The following is a 21,198-nucleotide window of genomic DNA, read 5'->3' as shown; positions in this document are numbered from 1 at the left end:
CTCCTCATGGCTGTAGCTCTGAGAGCTGACAGCCCAGTGTTGCTTGTGCACCTCATCCTGATCCTTTGAGGCTGATGGGCATCTATCAGGCTTCAGTTCTCTTGAGTGCTAAGGAATTCTTCAAGGACAAAGAATTCTTGTATAGACCCTTCCTTGTTCAGCCTGTTTTACGACTTCCATTCATTTTGCAAAGATAAATTTTACTTTATATCTAAATCAGTTCAATTTTGATTCTCTATACACCAAAAATTTACATTCATTTTGGTTTGACACTCCTTTTTTTTTATTTTTCATTAGGTAGAAGATGAATAATGTCATGTGTTTTTACAAGTCCCATGAGGATTTTGAAAATTTCTTGTAACTATAGTTATAACATCAAAAATAATTTTGTTCCAATGAGAAAAGGATTTTGAAAATTTCTTGTAACTATAGTTACAGCATCAAAATAATTTTGTTCCAGTGAGAAGGAATCTCCAATCTTTTTCATTTGTCCTTTATAATTACTTATTAATTACAGTCCCTCAAAGGAGCCAAGCTTCCTGGCTTTTGACCAGAGACAAGTCATAACCTCTCTTCAAAGCATAGATCTCTGAAGTGGCTGAACTTTAGTTTTCTTCAGAAAACATCTTTTAACCTGTAAATATCTATTGCTGGCTAGCTAAATAAACTGCCTTAAAATGGTTAACCTCGGTATGTAAAACATAGGCAGACAAGTGATTTCTCTGGAACATGGTTTCTATATGTGGTTTGTGTGAACCCTAGGATAATGTTTTCTTAGCAGCTGAAATTTCCTCCCAAACTGTGCTAAACAACTATGGAAGAAAAAGCTTTTACAGAAAAAAAATATTTTTAAAGTTTAGCAGAGTTGATGAACATTCTGCCAAACAAACCCTCTCTGTATGGAGCAAAGGGGTCTATTTAACTTCAGGCTGTTACTTTATTCTGTAAAAGGCAGCAGGGAGACAAGGCAGACTGATGCTCCTTCTCTCTTTGGCTATGAACCAGAGTATCCACAGACTGGCAGACATAACTGAGGCTGCAAACCTGGGGAACTCTCCCCATATCTATTTGCTCATCATACAGGAAGGTGAAAATCTTACATTTCCTAGTCACCAATAGGTTACTCTGTTATTGCAGCTTCATTAGCATATTTAGCCTATTTATTTAATATTTGTACTCTGATTGGAAACAACTAACAGCAGATGTTGTTAGTTGTTGGTGTATGACATGGACTCAGCCATTCCGGCAGCAACTTGAAGTATTGGGCAAAAGAAGAAATGAGAAAGGAAAGCCAGAAAAACATGGCAGTGGTTGGTTTTGCACTGACAAAGTAAAATCTCACTGAATAATCCATAGTTTCAATGTTGCTGATATTTCACCAGCAGCAACTCTTTTCTTTAATTGGAAGGAAGTCAGCAAAGATTGTAAAGCCTGTTGAATGAAGTGCTAAGCAACTAGGCAGATGGGGAGATCTTGTTTGGCCTTTAGTGTCTAAAAGGGGGCTTATAAGAAAGATAAGAACAAAGTTTTTAATCGGGCCAGTTGGGATAGGACAAGGTGTAGTGTTTTTAATTTAAAAGAGGGTAGGTTCAGAGGGTGGTAAAACACTGACACAGGTCCCCCAGAGAGGTGCTGGACATCCCATTCCTGGTAACATTCAAGGCTGGGCTGGACAGAGCTTGGAACAACCTGATCTATTTGAAGTTGTCCCTGATCATTGCATGGAGGTTGGACTAAAGGACCTTTAAAGGTCCTTTCCAACCCAAACCATTCTGTGATTGTTCTATACACCAGAAGCTTTGTGTACCACTTTGCACTCTTAAGTCCTAAATTCCTGATACACCCAACATTTCCATGGAAGTAATAAGAAATAAAAAGATAGCCTACACTGTCAGAAGACAAATATAGCAGGTTTGTATTGGCTGATAATAATTATGTAGCAATAGAATATCTAAGGAAAAAAGAGCCTTTGGTTACAAAAAAAGGTAGGGTTTTCCTCTCTATTGGTTAACACAGAAAAATGCTAACTAATGGTGATTGTGGCTAATGAGGGGAGAGGAAGGATGGCTTAAAATTTTGAGGAAGAAGCAGTGCTTTGGGTGAGACATTGAACTGGAACAGCCCCGGGCTTGGAGCTGCCGCTGTTTCTAGATCTGCAGTTCCGAGGCTCAGGTTCCCTTGGAGCAGCCACACCAACGTCCCTACACACGTTCCCTTGCCTACGGGATAAATCCTAACTCATCACAAGCAAATTTCCTCTGGAGGTCTCTTCCAGCCAGGCTCAAACCTGTAAGAGTTGCTCTGACAGCACACGAGCCCCGGTGTAAATGAGCGGTAAAACACTGCCAGAATGTCGAACAACCCAGTGCTCGCAGCGGAAGGGGCTGTGTGGAGCGAAGCGCTGCGGCCGCCACCTGTAATGTCACCGTAACACCGTATTGCTGCCAACAGCTCCTGCCGTACATTTAACCTCTCCAGCCCGGGCCGGGCTTCCCAGTCGGCGCAATGACGGCTACCCCCCCGGTAAGACCCTGCCCCTCATCCGGGTGCCCGGCAGCAGCAGCAGCAGCAGCAGCAGCGGCGGCGGCGGCGCTCGCTCCGCAGCGCAAGGGGAGGTGAGCGGCAGCGGGAAGCGGCTCCTGCTCGCCGGGGCGGGGGCTGCGCGGCTCGGCTCGGCTCGGCTCCGCTCCGCTCCGGAGTGAGGGGTGCGAGAGGGATGGGGCTCCGCTTGTGAGACGCGCTCGCTCCTCGGTTTGTCTTCTTGATGGTCTGAAGTGGCGGCTGGCTGATAGTTTAAGGAGCATTGCGCTGTGACTGTCCTTCTGCGGCGCGGTGGGCTCGGTTGTATGTGAATAAGCAGTTTCAGGGGCAGGTAGGTAGTGAAAATAGCGTGTGGATTATTCCCACTCTTTTCGAATGGGTGGGAGCTGCGGGGGAAGGTGACATTAGTATCTATCATTGCGTGAAAAGCATCATATCTCGGGTAGAAGGCAGGATTTTTTTTTATTATTATTATTTTTTAAATTTTTATTTTTGCTTTTCAAAGACGAATGACCAGGTGCTTGTCACGACCAGTTTGCAGAGATGTGTATTGGTAATATTCAGCCGAAGGCACGAGACTGCTCCACAGAAAAATGAACTGGGAGCCTGTGGCTTGCATGTTATATTTAAAGTAGAACACTGCATGTTAGACGGCATCCTTTTTTAAAGATGTCTCGGAGTGTAACCACAGAAAAAGCCTGTTGTAGTAGTGATAGTCAGTTTACTAGAGATAGCCTTCATATATTTATCTCATATAGTAGGAGGGGCCAGGCGACTGTTTCAGTAAAATATTTTAAAGCACAGATTGCATGGATGGTTGTAACAGAGATAAAACAACTATGAGTAAGTAATTAAGGATTGAATGCACTTATACGGGAAAAACTGGGAAGGAAATTGAACTGTGCTATGAATAAATGGCCATACTTGTGCAGCAGTACTACAAAATATATACTGTATCAGAGAAAATTCACCTCTGTTAACTGCAGAAAGCAGTCAGGCATTCAAGGTCTGTGGAGGGAGTCCTTTATATGGAGAGGCTGCTGTGGAAAAAGCTGCTAATTAAAGCAAGTAGGATCAGTTCGTCTTTATCCTATTGACAATTTAATGTTTAAAAATGACCCTTTGACTGCCTGGGAAGGTAAATCAGCAATGAGAACGTGCTTTTGATGAATGAGGGTGTCGTTTTACACCTGGCCTTTATTTTTGGGGGGGATGGGGGAAGAAGGGAAAATGTGCAAATGAGTAGATTGAGAATGCAATTCAAAAGAAAAAGAAAATTTAAGCAAACATTTTCTACTAATGCTTTGCAGCACTACCCCTGGAAGGCAGATTCAACTGTTCAAATCTATGTTATGTTTGTCAGAGTGAGCTCTGATGTTTGCAGAGTGATTTTAACCAGATAATTTGTAGGAATAGATAATACTATAGTAAGAGTGGCACTACCTGTCTCTGAAGATATTCTAGAGACTTAAAAACTTAACTAGACAAAAAAAACTACACATGCAAGCAATTGGCTGTTGCTTACTATGTTGTTGTCCCAGAGTGACCTATTCCCCTCAGTTTATGCCAGACTTACTGCAAGTCAGAACCATAAAGTAATATTTCAAGCAGATGCAGTGAAATTATTCTGCTAAATTTCTTACCAGCTATTCTGGTTGTGGTGGACCATGCTAATCAACTGTGTGCACAGCAGTTATTCCTTTTAAAAGAATGTGTTACTTCTGAGGCTTTGAAAACTGCAGAAACACCTTTAATCCTATTAGAACTGATGGAATTTGCTCTACCCTTCTAAACTGATGTTCTCTAGACTAATGCCAGGTATGGAATAGTTTGAACTTTTGTCTTTCCACTGAAGAGATTAAAGAAAGAGGGAAGCCAATTACAGGTGTTACAATGGTAGAGATGCAATTATGAGATTGCACCCAAGATCTGCAGTTACAACAGCCTAATGCAGAATAAAACAAAACACAAGGTTATTATTGACAAAATCTTTTATTTCTAATTGATAATAAAATAAAATGGATGTGTCAGTATAGTGCTGACATATCTGCAATTTTGTGCATACATTAAAGAGATTTTATGTGTTGTCACTGCCTTTAAAAGTTTGAAAACACTGGGCAATCTTTCCTCTCCTGGCAACAGCAGGCAATATTCCTAAGTGCTTATGCCATAGCATCTCCTCTGGTGCTGCCTTCCACTGGAGGTCTTGCCAGGGCTGAGTTTTGCCTTAGCAGATAAGCTGAATCAGCACAGATTACATTTCTTCACAGCCTGCAGTTCCCCCAAAGCAAGAGTTCAGCTGAGCTGAACCTCTCGGTGGCCATGCAACGGATCTCAGTTGCATCAATGAAAACCAACCAACTCATGCTCCAGTCTAGCTCATTGGATTATAGGTAGACCATAAGTTTTGGCCATGCTATAGATTGGAATAATTGACTGCCAGGTAAATAGGGGCAATTAATTGAATAAATTCTAGTGTATGTGTTTGCAAATTATATATTCTTGTCAAAGTTAGTGGATAAGTGTAGAAAACTTTCCCTGACTTGTTCCCTGACATCCTTGCTTGAGCAAAATATGAACTGGTATGCTTAGCTGTGCTTACTAAATTGATTAATAAGCAACCTATGATTTTTTATGAATAGGTATTAAGTTTTTGTATCCAAAGCTCAGCTGTGTTGTGGAGCACAACTAAAGACAATATGGTGTCTACGACAGATCTCCTTTGAGCAATAGGGAGCAATTTTATGACTATGATACTGAAGATATTTAAAGTTTATAATCAGTAGAAATTAAAGTGAACCAAAAATCTTGTTATTCCCTGATTTATTTCAAGGAAACCATTAGGCACAGTTACTGTGGGGTAACTACGAGTGACTTATCTGGAGGCATGTGCTGGCCACACTAAATACACAAAATAGGAAGAAGGAAAATCTCTGTTAAGTTTTTGACTTAACATCCACAAAGAGAAAGCTTCATTGTCAGCTCTCCTGTCCGATGGAAGACTGAGTTATTCTTCAAAAGAAACAGGAGTGAGCCCAGGTTATACCTTTGGATCTGCTTTGGAGTCTGTTAGAAATAAAGCTTTTCAGACTTTAGATACTAGGACTCAGAATGGTGAGATTAGAGATGTTACCAACAGATCGTTAGTAACAGGAGTGTGGTAACTGTTGAAATAAGGAGTGATGGGTGTAGGAAGAATGACCTATCTCTTACTCCTGGCTGATGGAAGAAATGAATTATGCAGAACACTTAGCCACCTCTTTGGGCAAGAACATGATATATCTCTTCTTGGTACTGAGTAATCCTTGCCACTGATGATGATATATGTAATCCATAGGTAAAACCTTCATTATGACCTTTGCTTTGCTGATAGCATTACCTGAAAAGCTGAGAATGGCTTGCCAGTTTTCCTTTGAAAAACTCTCTGGAGCTGGGTAAGGGTCCAACTTGTTCTTTATTATGGCAATGAGTTCTCTATGCTTTCTCTTCATTCTTCTACATAAGAAAAGCAGGTTTTATTCAGTGGGCTGGGAGGCTGAGGGAAAGATTTGCTAAAAATTGCCTCAGCAGTCGCCATTTGGGAGCATGATATAAAGGGGAGACATAAATGTAATTTTACAAGTGGCTAATGCATTAAATGCTGAAAGTAGGAGTACTGATCTTGCTGCAGGCAGCAGTGACCACTGGAGCTTTTCTCCTCAGAGAAGCATAAAAGGAGCCACATGATTCTTAGAGCAAGAAGCATCTCTAACATCTGGGTACATTTTCAAAGTCATTTTTGCATCAGTCCATTCCCTCTGTGAAATGCAGAGACCTCAACTGAAATTCTTGTACCACTGTTCAGGATCAACTTTGCAATTTGTCCAGGTCAAAACATACTATGATGAACCTGTTTTAAAAAAAAGAGTTAAGTAAATTTGGGAACAGGGCTCTGTTTACAGGGTCGTAGAACTGCTGAGTTTGCAGGGGCCTCTGGAGGTTGTGTAGCCAACCCTTTGCTCAAAACATCTAGAGCAGGTTGCACAGGACAGTGTGCAGCTGAGTTTTGAATGTCTCCAGTCTCTGCGGTTGGAGACTCCACTGCCTCTTTGCGTCACCCGTATGTGTGTTGGACTAACCTCACAGAGAGAGTTTTCTTCTGTTTAAATGCAGTTTCTTGTGTTTTCAGTTGTGCCTGTTTCATATTGTTCTTTCAGTGAGCCCCTGAGGAGAGCTTGGCTTCCTCTTCTTTGCTGTCCCTTCTTTGTCACATGGGCATGCTCCTTGCCTGTGGTCAGCTTGTCCACTGAGAGTCCCAGGTCTGCTCTGCAAATCCATTTTGCTAGCCAGTTGCCCTTCAGCCTCTGCTAGCACAAAAGGAAAGGGAGAGCTAAACAGAAAGGCGGGAAGAAGAGAAAATGACAAAGGGAAAAGAGTAGGAGATGCGATGGGAGGTGGGTGGGAGCATGCACAGGAATGCAGGCATCTGGAGACATTATGCTCTTTGCAGCAGGCTGGTTTACCTCGGCCCCATTATAGTGTTATTGAGGCAAGACCACATGTCAATCCACAAGTGCTTTTATGCCTGGTAATTGAAGCAGGATTTAATGCATCCTGTCGTTGTAAACAATGACATTAGTATGAATCAACAAGGATGTTGATTTTTTCCTCTGAGGTTGGTACATACGCTTCCAGGGCAGCAAGGAATTTCCAACAGTCTTTGCAATGGCATAAATTCAGGCAGTTTTGGTGTGATTTAATAAAAGGTTTGGCTGGGCAGCTCACTTTGCCTTATTAAGCTTATTAAGGCAGACTTTTCCAGGAATGGCCTTTCAGTAAAACATCATGATTCCTAAAGGAATAGCAATAGTTTTATGACAAACCACCGGTACCTTATGTTAGTTACGGAAGACATGGGTGAGATAAGCCTTCTGTGGTCACTTAAAGAATCACTGGCATTCATATTTTAATCCAGTGGGAGTCCTCTAGTGTAGATGGTGCAGGACTAGATTTAGGAGTCCTTTACATTGGCTATAAAATGGAGGTTGTGCAATAAGGTTGATTCTGGTGTTTCATAACACATGTACACTGGAGCGTAGAATATCTTGGTGTTTGGAAATCACACAGGCATACTGGGAGTCTTTCCTAGCTCAGAAGCAGTTGCAGCTTGGACTTATCATCAGTACATATGCACATCCACTATAAATAGGTGACTCAAAGTCAATGGAGCAGTATCTGTCTACCCTTTGTACTTTTTTTTTTCCTCCAGAAGACTGAAAATTACCCCAGAAACAAAAAATATGGTTTTCCTTTTCAAAGTCACCACAGAGCACATGCCAAAGCCTGTGTCACAGGTGTCCCTTTTCTTAACCTGCTGCCTCTTTCTGCCAAGTCAAGTTGTCCTAGTCCATGTTTCAGTGAAGCTCCTCTTTGACCCGCCATTCAGAGGACAGCAGCCACTCATCTCTGTCTGAACCCTGCTTGCTTTAGGACTCCTTGGTGTTACAGGGAAATAGAGATTGATCACAAAAAAATTGCTGGCTACCTCTCCTGACCTACCCTGGTCCATCCAGCAGGTCTGAGATGGCAGGAGGGTGTCATGTGCTAAGACTAGATTTACTTATTTGAAGTACAAAGTATAAGTATTAAGTACAGGTATTTACTTATATTGTATTTGACATTATGTTGGATTTGTATTCTGAAAGAGTAACACAGTATTATGCCAAAATCCCAGCACATGCATGCTGCAGCAATTGTAATATATAGTGAAATTGCAATGCAAGCTGCTTCCTCATGCCCAGTCTCTGCATGATCCACTGCCATGAAGAAGGTGGATTTCTTCTAATTAGAGAGGTCCAAAACCACGGGTTGAATACAAATATAGCCTGCAAGTGTTCAGATAACCTGAATAGTATGGCATTTTCAGGTTTTTTTCTTAGCAGTTTGCATTGTGGTGTTTAATTTGCAAGAGTGTGTCTTGTATTTTTTCCCCATGTTAGGTCATGGCTGTTATTTTATCCAGTACTTCTGAAGGACAAACCTTTTACTTCACAGGAACCAAGTCCTGAAACTTGTTGGGAGTGAAATGTTGTGTAATGTTGTTATTTTTTGGAGATTGAAAATCAAGGATTCTCTGGTAATTGTGTGTGACCTTTCCAATCTGAGATCCGTCTGCGTCAAGGCAGAGGCCCAGATCCCTTGAAACATGTCCCAGAATCAAGGCTTTTTCTGGCTCCATCAAGAGTTTCAGGTTTGAATAGCAATCAAACCAGATGTAACATGTGCCATCAGTGTGTGACGTGGAGGGACAGTGTGGCTTTGTGTGCCACCCTTCATGGTAAGAATTTACATCAGTCTGTAAGGCTACAAGTGGTTCATATAGTATAAAGTGTCACCACTTAGATTTTTAGTCATTCTGACTGAAGTGAATTAATTTTCAATTTTCCATAATAAAAAAGGGAGGGAGAGAGCAGCCTACAGAGGATGTGTATACTGCAAACCTCATATACACAAGGCTATACTAACCTTTGAAATATTCATAAACAATTTCTGTGGAGAGCAGGGACAGCTTCTAAGCAGCAGGAGCCAAAATGTGGAAAGCAGCAAATATGCATCCCATTTTCTGTGCCATGATGCTGGAGCCAGGGGTGTCTGGTGAAATCTCATAATGAAACAGTTGTTTGAGCAGTTGAATACAGCCCAGCAAAGCAGCTCTTGAACTAACACAGGCTGCCTGTCTGCCAGTAAACAGATAATTACACTCCGTTGTTTAACTGATCTTTCATGAAAACTGCAATATGTTTTTTTGTAAAATCCACCATGAAAATGTGTCTTGCTTGTGGATCCTGCATATAGGGATCAAGATGTTGGGGAAGGGTGTCAGGTACAGAGGTAGTGCTCTATATGCTGAACAATCTGCTGTGGGGAGTCAAGCATATATAAGTGACTCCTTCATTGCTTTCACAGAGGAAAACTGTATGAGCAGAGAACCTGTTGCTTGGTTTTCACAAGTTCATTTGATTCAGATGACCAAATTTAAATACCTGGAAGGTACTGCAGCTCTGGATACATTTGAGGAATTTCACTGTGACTCCCTGAGTAGTAAAAAAAAATAAATGTTTGACTGAATTTTCCTACTGCTCCACTAATTCATTTTGTTCCTAAGAACCATTGAACACTGGCCAGGGTCACTTCTTGTGAAGGTTTTTTCTTTTTTATTACCTTGATTGATGAATATAAATCTTGTCCACTCTGCCAATCTCCAGTTTCTCAGATTAGTAGCATTCTTATTCTGAAACTAGTATTTAAATTTAATTTAGTCTCTTTCCACAAGAATAAACCTTTAACAGATAAATTAACAAAGAAATTGACGATTCAGAGATGCAAGTTGTGTCATTTGTTTTTGTTAAGTGTTTGAATTTCATAAAATAAGGAGCATGTTGGGAAATCTGTAGGATATACACATATGGAATGTGACAGTCTGGAAAGTCTGAGTCTGCAAAGAAATCCTAAACAGTCTGCTACTTATACACCCAAAAATCAATAACCTACAGAAACAATGTGGTCTGTAATCCATTACATTGAAAGCTCTGGAGAGCAATAGGAGCCACATGGCACAGAGCCATATGTATTTAAATTGAATGCCTTATAAAATGAGATGAATAAACACCTTGGAATAACACACCCACTTCTGTAAATTTATAGGTTGCACCAGCTGGCAGATTAAAAAATAAGGAAGCAAGAAGCTGGAAGAATTTTGATCACTGGTAAGATCTGGACCAATGGACTGTATGGATATAGATATGTTTGAAAGCATCTGCTCTTCCCGTTACAAGGTAAGGCACAAATGGATTTCTGTTCTGCTTTGTGTCTCTTCAGTGTGGTGCAGCTCCCTTTTGTGGCACTCCCCAAGATGGTAGTGGAGTTGTTCTCCAAAGCTTGTTCAACCTAGTAGCTGACTACTAATAACTGTGGCTAGTTATTAATAACATAAATGGATGATATACAGACCCAAAAAAGCCTAATGTTTTAAAACCCAATGATAAATTTGGATCCTTGGGTCCTGTAAAATTCAAAGTTTTATTATAGGAAGTACCTGCTCAGATAGCTCTACAGGTTGTCTATTTTAGCATGTGCCAATAGAAGACCTTCCTGCTCACCTAAGGCATCTTTTTTATGTGCTCATTAATTGCTGTAGATTGAAGTAGACTTGAAACATGTACATAGTGTAGCAGCTAATCAGGAGAAAAGTCTCTAAACTGGATGCCAGAGAATGTCTCTGACTGGAGACGCAAGCTGTGCCATTTTCTTTATACAGTTTTAGTGTTTCACTTTCAGGATTGTTATGTGGTTTGTTTACAGAACCTGCTTAATTTTCCTTTTTCTCCCTACCGGTAAAAATAGTCACTTACTAGTCTAAGCTGAAGGTGGTGGAGAGCTTGATAGATTTGCTGGGCATCTTTTCCTGATGCCCAGATATACTCTCATTTACTCTGAATGTTTCCTTTACTGAGCTGTTTTCAAGGAAGGTACAAAACACAGAATTTCAAAAAGCTACTTGAAGCCATTAGAAACACTTGAGAAATACGTGAACTGAACTTGTTTTGAAGTAAAATTTCTAATTTTTGAGATGATGTAGTTCTGCACGTCTGGGGAGCGGCTATGTGGGACTTAATATTTTTACAGTTTGGATCAACACAAGTTTGCTACAAAGCCAATGCAAAACCATACCAGCTCTGTGTTACTCAAGAGCTCAAATCAGGCAGCTGAGCAGTTGGAAAAAGGCATCTGCAATTTGGCTTAGCTGGTCTCTGCTTTAACCCAGAGAGGCTGAAGAGAGGACTTAAGTGCAACACTTAATTTCTCCATTTTCCCCAGCCATTTTACTCTGAATGTTTCCTTTACTGAGCTGTTTTCAAGGAAGGTACAAAACACAGAATTTCAAAAAGCTACTTGAAGCCAGTAGAAACACTTGAGAAATACGTGAACTGAACTTGTTTTGAAGTAAAATTTCTAATTTTTGAGATGATGTAGTTCTGCACGTCTGGGGAGCGGCTATGTGGGACTTAATATTTTTACAGTTTGGATCAACACAAGTTTGCTACAAAGCCAATGCAAAACCATACCAGCTCTGTGTTACTCAAGAGCTCAAATCAGGCAGCTGAGCAGTTGGAAAAAGGCATCTGCAATTTGGCTTAGCTGGTCTCTGCTTTAACCCAGAGAGGCTGAAGAGAGGACTTTCAGCTCAAGTCAGTGCAACACTTAATTTCTCCATTTCCCCCAGCCAGTGTTACATGATAAAGGAACAATCCTGTGCAGTGCTCTGCCATTGCTTCTAGACTGTATATGACCACCAGTGTTATCAGTCTGCCATTTCCACAAGTGTGAGATAACCAATCTCCTTCTTTTGTGGAAGAATTAAATTGAAGAGATCCTTAGGTGGGGAATGTAACAGACTGTGGCACTGCATCCTGTAGATATGGGTGGGGGGGACTCCCTTGTATGCTGAAATAACAGGAATGACATGTATAAAGTATTCAGAAATGCAAAGATAAGCATTAGTAGATACAACTTAAAAGGAAAAGCACATTCAAACTCCTGAGCTCTTGGGACATTCCAGTAATTTTCCACAACTCTTGTTAGGAAGGAATGCACATGGATCATAAAAAACTGTAGGATCTTGTCTAGATACCAGGCATTTCTCTAGAGAGTTTTGTTTCATCTACCAGATGGTTGTGTAACCTCTGGTGTCCACACTCAAGTGCCCCAGTGGAATCTGTTCTGCCACCAGTTGTTGCCAGCTCCCAGAAGTACAAATGCCTGCTGGTCTGTGCTTTCTTGTTTGAACACCTTTACACAAGGTGTATGCAGGGGGCGGGGAGTGGCAGCTTTGGTTCTGCCTATGTGAAGGGACAATGCCACTTCCTGCGCCACCTTGCCTGCTCTAATCAGGTTCTTCTCTGGATCAGAGCTTCCTGAGTTTGCTTCTTGGCACAGCAGGGAGCCCAGCCTTGGACAGGGCCTCTGGCTGTTGCGTGGCAAGTAATCCTTCCAAATAGGATTTGCATTCTTGCAGCAGGCATTCTGGGGATAGGGGCTGAATACATGGAGGCAAATTGTGCTTACACAGACATAGCTCAAGCCCAGCCATTCAGAACACCAGTCAATGACAGAGTTACACACAAATTGAGTATCTGAAGAGAACTTGTACTAGTGGCTAAGAAAAATGTACGGGGTCAGAGTATTCTGCAGTGTCTTAGTTAACTGGATTTGTTGGTGCTGCTTCACAGCAGAAATGTTGTTAGAGCCCCAGAGTTGCTTTGTTACTTTCCATTTGCCAAAGGCTGTTGTTCCTGCTGTGCTGCTGTGTGGAAATGTGAGCTTGCAGCTCTGTGGACCATCTTGGTCTTCACCTAAAACTTCATTGCTCTTTGAGTGCTGCGCATGTCCTGCTCTAAAGCACCTGAGATGATCTACTACAGTGACTCTTGGAAATGGTATAGTGTATATAGTATAGTTTATATAGTATGTGTTGTATAGTGATTCTTGATGGTAGCCTGCAGCTGTTGTATAGAAAACTTAACTGGATGTAATAGTGGCTTAAATTGAAGCCAGACTTTGAATTCCTGAGCTTTTAAATTGTGATTTATTCATGGTCATTATTCTTGATGGCCTTTTGGCCGTGTTTATACAGTTTTGGCTGAGAAATGATTGAAAAACCAGGCAAAGCTTAGGAACTGAAGGAACAAATGACTTTCTGGTTTATACCCAATACAGATACTCCAATATTACAAGAAGCTATGTGATTTTCAGTTAATATTCATGTCATGAAAATGAAGGCCTGAAAACCTCTGAAAACCCTAGATTAGAAAAGTTAAAAATGGAATAAACATTTTCTTCAACTCATCCAAATGTTTTGTAGCTCTAGTTTTGTTGTGGGTTTTTTGTTTGTTTGTTTATTTCCTCTGTAGAACATAAGGACATGTTTTTTTCTCCATATTGAAGCACTAGCAATTTTTAATTGAAACATTTATTTTTAAACTAAGGATAACTGAATCAAAATGAGTTCACTTTGCTAGGAGTTTGCAGTCCAGCGAAAGACTTCCTTATACTTTAATTAAAAAAAAAAAGGTTTTGCTAATGACTTAGTCCTGTCTTTCTCCTTTCTGGTGCACTGAATTTTATGTTCCACTTTTCTAGTAATGCCCAGGCCTTGATAAGGATCCAGTTGTTCTGCATACCGTGTTGGGTCTCACATAAATTGCAAATGCATCTTTCTGCAAAGAATATATGATCAAAGAGACAAGAAAGATTAGAATGGGTATGAGCCAGGAGCATGGGGACAGTGAGACATTTTTCATTGGTACAGTAAGCAGTGCCTTGAGGAACTTGCAGGCAGCCATTTACATATACAACTCCATAGCCTTGAGGTGACGGTGTTTTAAGGTGGTGGAGAATCAAAGCCTTTCATCCATGGAAGTGGGGAAGGATCTGAAGAACTGCACATCATGTCACTGTAGTACTCCATCTATGACTGTAGTACTCCATCTATGATGTTTTGATTTGAATAAGAACAATTTGATTTAAATCAACTTGGAAATGGGAGCAGGTTCTTGGCAGTGGGGGGAAGCCTTTTCGTTTTGCAAGTGAATGTGACATACAGCTCGCCTGTCCTGCTGTGTAATTTGTCCTGACATTTGCTGGCACAGTAAGTTCTTACTAACTGCAGTGACATTTGTCCCGTGTGATGTAATTCAGAACACTTTTTCATAATGCTTCCACTTGAAATGAAAGCAGCCAAACTGTCTTTTCTAATTTCAGCCCTCTTGATCCTTCATCCGCAGTGATAAATTCTGCCTTGCAGTGTTTCCCATTGCTGCCTGAAGTAAAAAAAAAAATGAGATAGCAGCTAGCAGCACCAGGTTTTTCCCTTGTTGTTACTCTAGAGCATGCTAGAAGTCACTGATCCTTTATGACCTAAATCCTGAAGGAGTTAGCTTCACAAGTCAGCCCTCCCAAAGCAGACATTAAGACACAGAAGTAACAACTGAGCCACCTAATAATCAGGTGTGTTTGTTCTTGCCTCTATTACTACTAACACTGGTCACTAGTCACAGAATATTATATTCAAAACCCATCAAAAGGAAAATGGTATGAACAAAGGTCACAGTCTAAACATGCAGAAATAATTATTTTTTTGTGATGGGGAATTGTTTCAACTTTGTTTTCAATTTGTTTCTAAAATAAAAGTATTCAGTATTCTTTTGTAAAGAATACCAAAACACTTATTGCTACTTATTTATCTACTCAAGCTGTGTGTGAGATGCAGCATTTATTTCTTGATGATTAGGTGGAAAATAAAGTTGTTTTGATAGCATTTTGTTCATGTTGGTGACATTGAATGTACATAATTCACTCCACTTTGTGATCTGGCCCTGACAAGTTTGATTACTATTTCTATCACTAGTAAGTGATAGTGTATCTTTTGGGGTGGTAGGAGACAGTGGGGATGAAAAGTCTTCTGGGTGCAGTTAAATGTTGTCAGGTGTGGTGGGGAATTCCCAATTAAGTGGAGGCAGTTTGGGATTATGGTCTCTTGCTCAGTATCTGGTATAGAAAATACACTGGTATATTGTGTAAAATCAGACTGTGAAATCTGATAAAAAAATAAACTTGCTATGAGACTAATCTAAGAGGGCCCATCAGTACTGGCAGAAACAAAGAAGCAGGAACCTGACTGTGCAGGATGTCATAGTGCTCGCTCTGGTTTCTCACCAAGCATAGAATTGAAAGCTGGGAGACTTTTAGGTATTTAATTATTTAGCCTCAGGTTCCTCACAATCCATAATGAGCCATAGTTTTGAGGACAACCTTGTATCAGCTCTGTGGGGTGGGGAAATGCCCTTATCCCACCTCCTCCATACAGATGGCCACTGAGATTAGCCCAGGATCATGCAAAACAGAGAACTAAATTCCACTTCTAAAACTGAACACCAGACCTGGCTATACTCTTAGATCCATAGGCTGATCTTTCTGCAGAATGAGTGGGCCATACCATACATGTCCTCAGATTAAGGATCAGTCTGTTAAATTTCATCCGTGCATTTCTAGGTCAGATTTAAAGTGAGTAAAAAGGTCACATTCAGTTCTTTGCTCTTCAGGAAGAGAACTGAAAATAGTAAATGGAGTACAGAGAGCTACAGAAATTCAAGAGACTCAGTTTTTAAGAAGCAGGCCACACTGAACTTTTATACTCTAATCTGTCTGCAAAGGTGAAATTGCAGCTGAGATAGAAGCATCACTTTGTGCTAAAGAGGTCCCTGTAAATGAAGATCCTCATACAAGAAATTAAATTGGTATAGAAAATCTATACAGGGTGACTTGTGTATTTGTTTCTGTATCTGTGCTATTAATTGCATGTTAGATTACCAGAAGTGAATTTTTAATACTCTGTTTGTGATTTAACTTTTTCTTTTTTGTTTATGTTTTCCTCTTGTTTTTTATTCCTCCTTTGTGATTTAACTTTTTCTTTTTTGTTTATGTTTTCCTCTTGTTTTTTATCCCTCATATGGAGCATGTGGTGATTGCTTAGATTTAGTTAGATATTAAACTGCTTAAAAACAAGCCTTTGCAAAAGCAAATGCAAAGTAACATTCTTTTTAAAAACCTGTCTTTCGGCACTTAGCGTGCCAACAGCAGTGCTGAGAAGTCAAGGGAATGCCTGTAAGTAGGAAGGGAAAAGCACTTGAAGTGAAATTTCACAAGTGAAAGCCAGCATCATCTTTTGCAACTAGTTGGGGATGTTTATGGCTGTGAAAAGCTTGCTGACTGCCGAGTTGTTGAATCAAAGTGCTTAAAAAGTCGGGAAAGATTTTGACTTCTAAATTTTCTGTAAAAGCCTGTTTTCATGCATTTCAGTGTGGGATTCAAAGCTAAAGTGTTGCCTTCTTTCTAAATGTGTACAGACATGGGAAACTGATAGATACGATACACTATGTCAGAAGAAAGCACAGTGGTGGTTTTTTGCCAGAAAGTGAGATGAAAGATGATCTGAACATGGTCTTACCTGCAGGATCTGATTGGGGTTTTTTGGCCTGTCTTCACCTAATTTCCTAATTATCCACTTTAAATATTTCCTTTGATTGAATGGAGTAATAGCTTGACTTTGGGAATGAAATGAGGGGGTGGATATATATGTGCAGTTGCTGAAGCTCCAGATTGTTAAAAATGCAGACTGCTGGTATAATACAACTTTGGTCTCATTTGAACAACGTGATCACCAGGCAGAATTGTCTAGGCATCCTAGTGAACTACCAAATAAGTATTTAATTCCCTAAATCCTCTATTGTGGTTGTCTTTTGTATGAATCGATGTCATAACTTATGTTCTCTTTTATAGCTATTCAAAGAAAAGGCTGGTCCTTTTTTTAAAATTATGTTCTTTGTCCTAATCCTTTTTTGGGAATACTCTGAAGAATTGTACTTCTTGCTCATTTAGCTGCATCCAGTGCTGACTTTCCTTGCTCAGCTTAGTCAAATTTTGGAGATAGGATATATTGTCTATAAACTTGAGATAGTTCAGCTGCTCTGCCTTTTATGTTGAATCTTTTTTAATTTTCCACACCATTGTCTGGAAGAGACTTTCAAAGCTAAGAATGAGATCAGAGAGTCACCTTGTTCTGTTCTTTCTGATTTGGTGTTATTAGCTGCTTATGCCTTATCTTACGGTAAAGTCAACTCCAAAAATGATGCATGTAAAGTCTTATTCTCAGAGCTTTTCTTTAAATTGAAAGATGTTTTACCTATCATTATAAAGATGCTAACTTGCAATTGTTTCTTTCTCTTTTGAAATGTCATCTTCATGCCCTTGAGTACAATCTCTCTTAACATGATGTCTTATGCAGACAATATTTATTTTATTTCCTCATTCTGTCACACAACTTAATAGCTTTCAGAATGGAAGCTGTCAGGTACCAATTGGCAGGAACCACCACACTTTAACTTTGTACTTTCTTTGGCAATTTAATAATACTGTATTCTTCAGTTTTCTGTTTCTCAGTAGTAGTCTGCATCTTTCTTCATCTTTCATTAAGGCAAGGCATCATTTATGTCTTGCCTTGACTTTCCCCTTTTGGAGGATGTGGGATGTGACATCTTTCTTCCTTCCTCTTAGGCTGTTAAAATTCTTCTTTGATCTTCTTGCACCTTTCCAGGTTAATTTTAGTTGTCTGCTTACAGGTGATCAATCTGTTTTTATCCAGCTTTACACTAAGTGCAATCTTCTTTGTGTTTCCCTCCTGGGACTGTCTCATCCCTTGAACTTTTGCTCTGTGGAAAAGTAGAAATATTCTGCTTCTCGATCACAAAAATATCAAACACATTTTCATGCTAGTAGGTAGGAGCTTTTTTGTGTCTTACTTAGGTAAGATACATATCAAAGAGAAAGAAATTCACATGGTGTTTCTTAATCTAATGCTAACATTGCTACAGTCCTGTGTTAAACTTACTAGGCATGGCTAACATCATGTCTGTCTCTTGCAGCATCAATTTTATGTGTATATGTATATGAAACCTGTGCTTTGCACACTTCACACACTTGTATAAAACTTCCCAGTGAATTTCAGCTGGGTATCTGCTGAGTTTCCAGTCTTGTTCCATACAGAATCTTTTCTAATTTAATGTTGCGGATCTCATGGTTCAAATTGCAGAACACCTGACTTCCAGGCTTGGAAGAGTGAAGGAAACCTGGAATTTATAAAAAAAAAATTGGCAAGAAGGGGAGGTGGTAATTTTTAACAACCCAGCCAGAAACAGATTGAGAAAACTTAATGCCTGGTTTCTCTCTGATGTAACTGGTACCATGTATTTTAAAGTAAGCTCAGAAATAAAAGACCGAAATTCATATGCTGTACACATGGCAGATCAGAGCAAAACAGTCCTAATGAAATAGCAGTCCTTTCTTCACATTAACAGCTGCTGGGACAGAAGTGCTGTGATTTTCTCCTGCACAGGTAGAAAAGGCACAGAAAAGTGATGTAAGGGAAATATTCCTGAAAAATTTCCCTAGAGTGTTTGCTTTCAAGTACAAAAACTGTCTAGACTGATCAGTAGATCAGTTCATGCATAGAATAAGCCATTCCGCAGATCTTTCCCTGCAAAACTGCAGAAAATTTCTAACTACCTGAGATATTAGAGGCACCAGATCATCTAAGGTGTGCATCTGTTTCAGTGAAGCAAAAATGAAATAATTGGCTACTTTCCCAAATGTGTGTTTAGTTTTTAAGCACCATAGGGTACAGAGTAGCAGCAGAGCTCCCTACGAATTAGGTTTGGCTAGATGGCTGCTAGCAGTGACTTCTTAAAAGGAAAGGTGATTTTAGTTATCAGCAGCTAATAGTACAAAACCAGTCTAGCACTCAGTCTGATAGCACAGCCGTGGAAGTTTGGTGCCGAGGCGGGAGCTTGGGAGAAACAGTCAGGGAAGGCGTTGAGGGGGTGGGAAGATAATTTTCACACTCTGCACAAGTAACATAAGCTCTGTGTTTAATCTAATATCCTGAAATCTGACATGGATATCCCTCGGGGGATATTCACAGACTAATTGTAAGTTCTTCTTTGACGAGAGGAGAACTCACTGAAACATTGCAGGAAGGATAGCTGTGAAAATTTTTTCCACACACTTTTTTTTTAGTGCTTCTTATCTCCAGTTTAACCCTTTGTGCTACTGAATTGCCTTCATTATCCCTGTCTGATATAGAATACATTAGTGGGTTATGACAAATACTCAGACCCAATGCAACAATACGATCTTCAGTCTTCCAGTAATATTGTTCAGTGGCTGTGGCACACAACCTTGCAGTGATCCAGTGACCTAGCCTCAGGCTTTCCCAGTGTTTTGTGTGCAATAATTAAACTTTGCAATACCCTTCTGAGGCAGGATCTGTGACAGCCTACCTGTGTTAGGCAGTGCTTGGTGAGTCGTTATATTGTAATTATTTTAGCTGTTAATGAGTGGAAATATGGTGTTGGGTGAAATCATGGAAGCTGGCCCTGTCACACACCGTACACCCTCTTCCCAAGGTCTTAATACTATGATGACAGGAGTGACAAAAATAGAAACTATGAGTCTCAACTCCTGGGAGAGTGATCTCATCATTGGGCAGTGTCTCCTCCCTTAGGACCGTCTGTGTATATGCTTTAACCCACCTTCTTTCTACCTTTGTTGCAAAGTAGTCTGACTCTAAATAAAATGTTAAATCAAGTTACTTGCAATAATACATCTCTTCCATGGGGGGTTGCATTGTCTTTCTTTTTAAGTTAGATATATTAGGAGTTATAATGAACTCCTTGCTGTGTAGTCAATACTACATGAAAATTGAAAACATTCAAGCACCTTTTTGGAATGGAATGCCCTTACTGATGTTGCAAAGCAATTGAGTTATGTTAGTTTTGTTTGTTGAAAATCAACCAAAACACAACACCATTTTTTGTTTCCCTCATCCCTGTGTCACAACCCTCAAATTTTTTTATAGATGTTAGAAGCTAAGATTCTCATTCTTTGGAGAGCCTGCACAACTTCACTCCACTATCATTTAGATTATCGCGTGAGGTGTAACCAGATTTTTTTATACTGTATAATAATTATTACATCCTAAATGCAACAAAACTTGCAAAACATGATCACCAAAGGACTGTTAAAGCTGATTTCTTGTCACTGGAGCTTACAAGCTGTAGCTGACAGCTGGGAATACATGTAACTAGGTAAAGGTCAGAAGTAATCCACCTCTTTGCATTCTGGCACTGCAGACCCATTCTAAATACAGTAACTAGCTGCAGAAGTGGGCTCTGTTCAGATCTCCCTCCTGGCATGCACAATGTGATGAGAAAAGGAGCTAATGGAAGCTTAAGTTTTTCATTTGAGATTCCTTTTACTAAGGACCACGCTGCCCACTGGCTTGCTTTAACATCACCATCATCCAAAATAACATGCTGACTACTCCAGAATAATACACTGACCACAAATCCTGGTCAGGAACAGTAAAAGTAGCTGATACCATAGTGCTGAATGGGAAGGGCAGGAGCTGTTACAGCTGTAATTTATTTATTTAGTTTTGAGTTGTAATTTGGTTTTGGTTTTGTTTGATTTGGAGAGTTTTTTGGGGGTTTTTTTTGGTGGTTTTTTTTTTTTTTTTTTTTTTTATTTATTTCTGTTTGGTTTGCTTTTTTAACTTGGTATTGGAGATGCCACCTCAAGGGGATCCTCCACAGGGGCATTTTCTCAATTTTGCAGCATTTTCTATCTTCTATTTTGAAGATAATCAAGTCCCTACTTAGTATGAGGCAATCTCTAGTAATTTATGCCTGTATCTTGGCTGCAGATTACAGACTACATCATGCATATTTTTGGAAAAGTACAGGAGATCTCTTATGGAAATTAAAAGTAAACTTAACATTGACTTAATGGTTAAAATTAGCTTTGGTGGTTTTGTGCAGTTGTTTTCAATGATTTTGACAGGACTAATAATAGGAGAATGATGGAGATCTAACAAGAAGAAAATAGGGTCAATTAGGAACTGTGGGGTGCTGCAATGACCCTAGAGATCACTGAAGTAGGCATGACTTTTGTTGAACATGAGACTGATATCTTGTCTCCATAACAGTTACAACCCAAAGTGTGGAT

The 21,198-nt window shown here is 39.9% G+C and overlaps 1 protein-coding gene across 3 annotated transcripts in view; it reads left to right on the top strand.

Annotated features, from left to right (window-relative positions):
- The first annotated feature begins 2,418 nt into the window (after window positions 1-2,418).
- TMEM108 (transmembrane protein 108) overlaps window positions 2,419-21,198 on the top strand; it is a 164,938-nt gene continuing 146,158 nt past the window's right edge. Inside the window, exons 1-2 of one of the 3 annotated variants that reach the window (XM_039713503.1) lie at window positions 2,419-2,523; window positions 10,225-10,355. The gene's annotated coding sequence lies outside the window, so the exon portion shown is untranslated. Of the gene's footprint in view, window positions 2,524-2,544; window positions 2,616-2,641; window positions 2,873-10,224; window positions 10,356-21,198 lie in introns of those variants that run through there. The other 2 variants (XM_039713485.1, XM_039713494.1) reach the window with 2 other exon arrangements.

This window comes from Passer montanus, unplaced genomic scaffold (assembly GCF_014805655.1).
Source record: "Passer montanus isolate IOZ18808 unplaced genomic scaffold, ASM1480565v1 scaffold10, whole genome shotgun sequence".
NCBI lineage: Eukaryota > Metazoa > Chordata > Aves > Passeriformes > Passeridae > Passer > Passer montanus.
The sequence above is the reverse complement of the archived record's forward strand: the minus strand, read 5'-3'. Positions and strand labels throughout refer to the sequence as shown.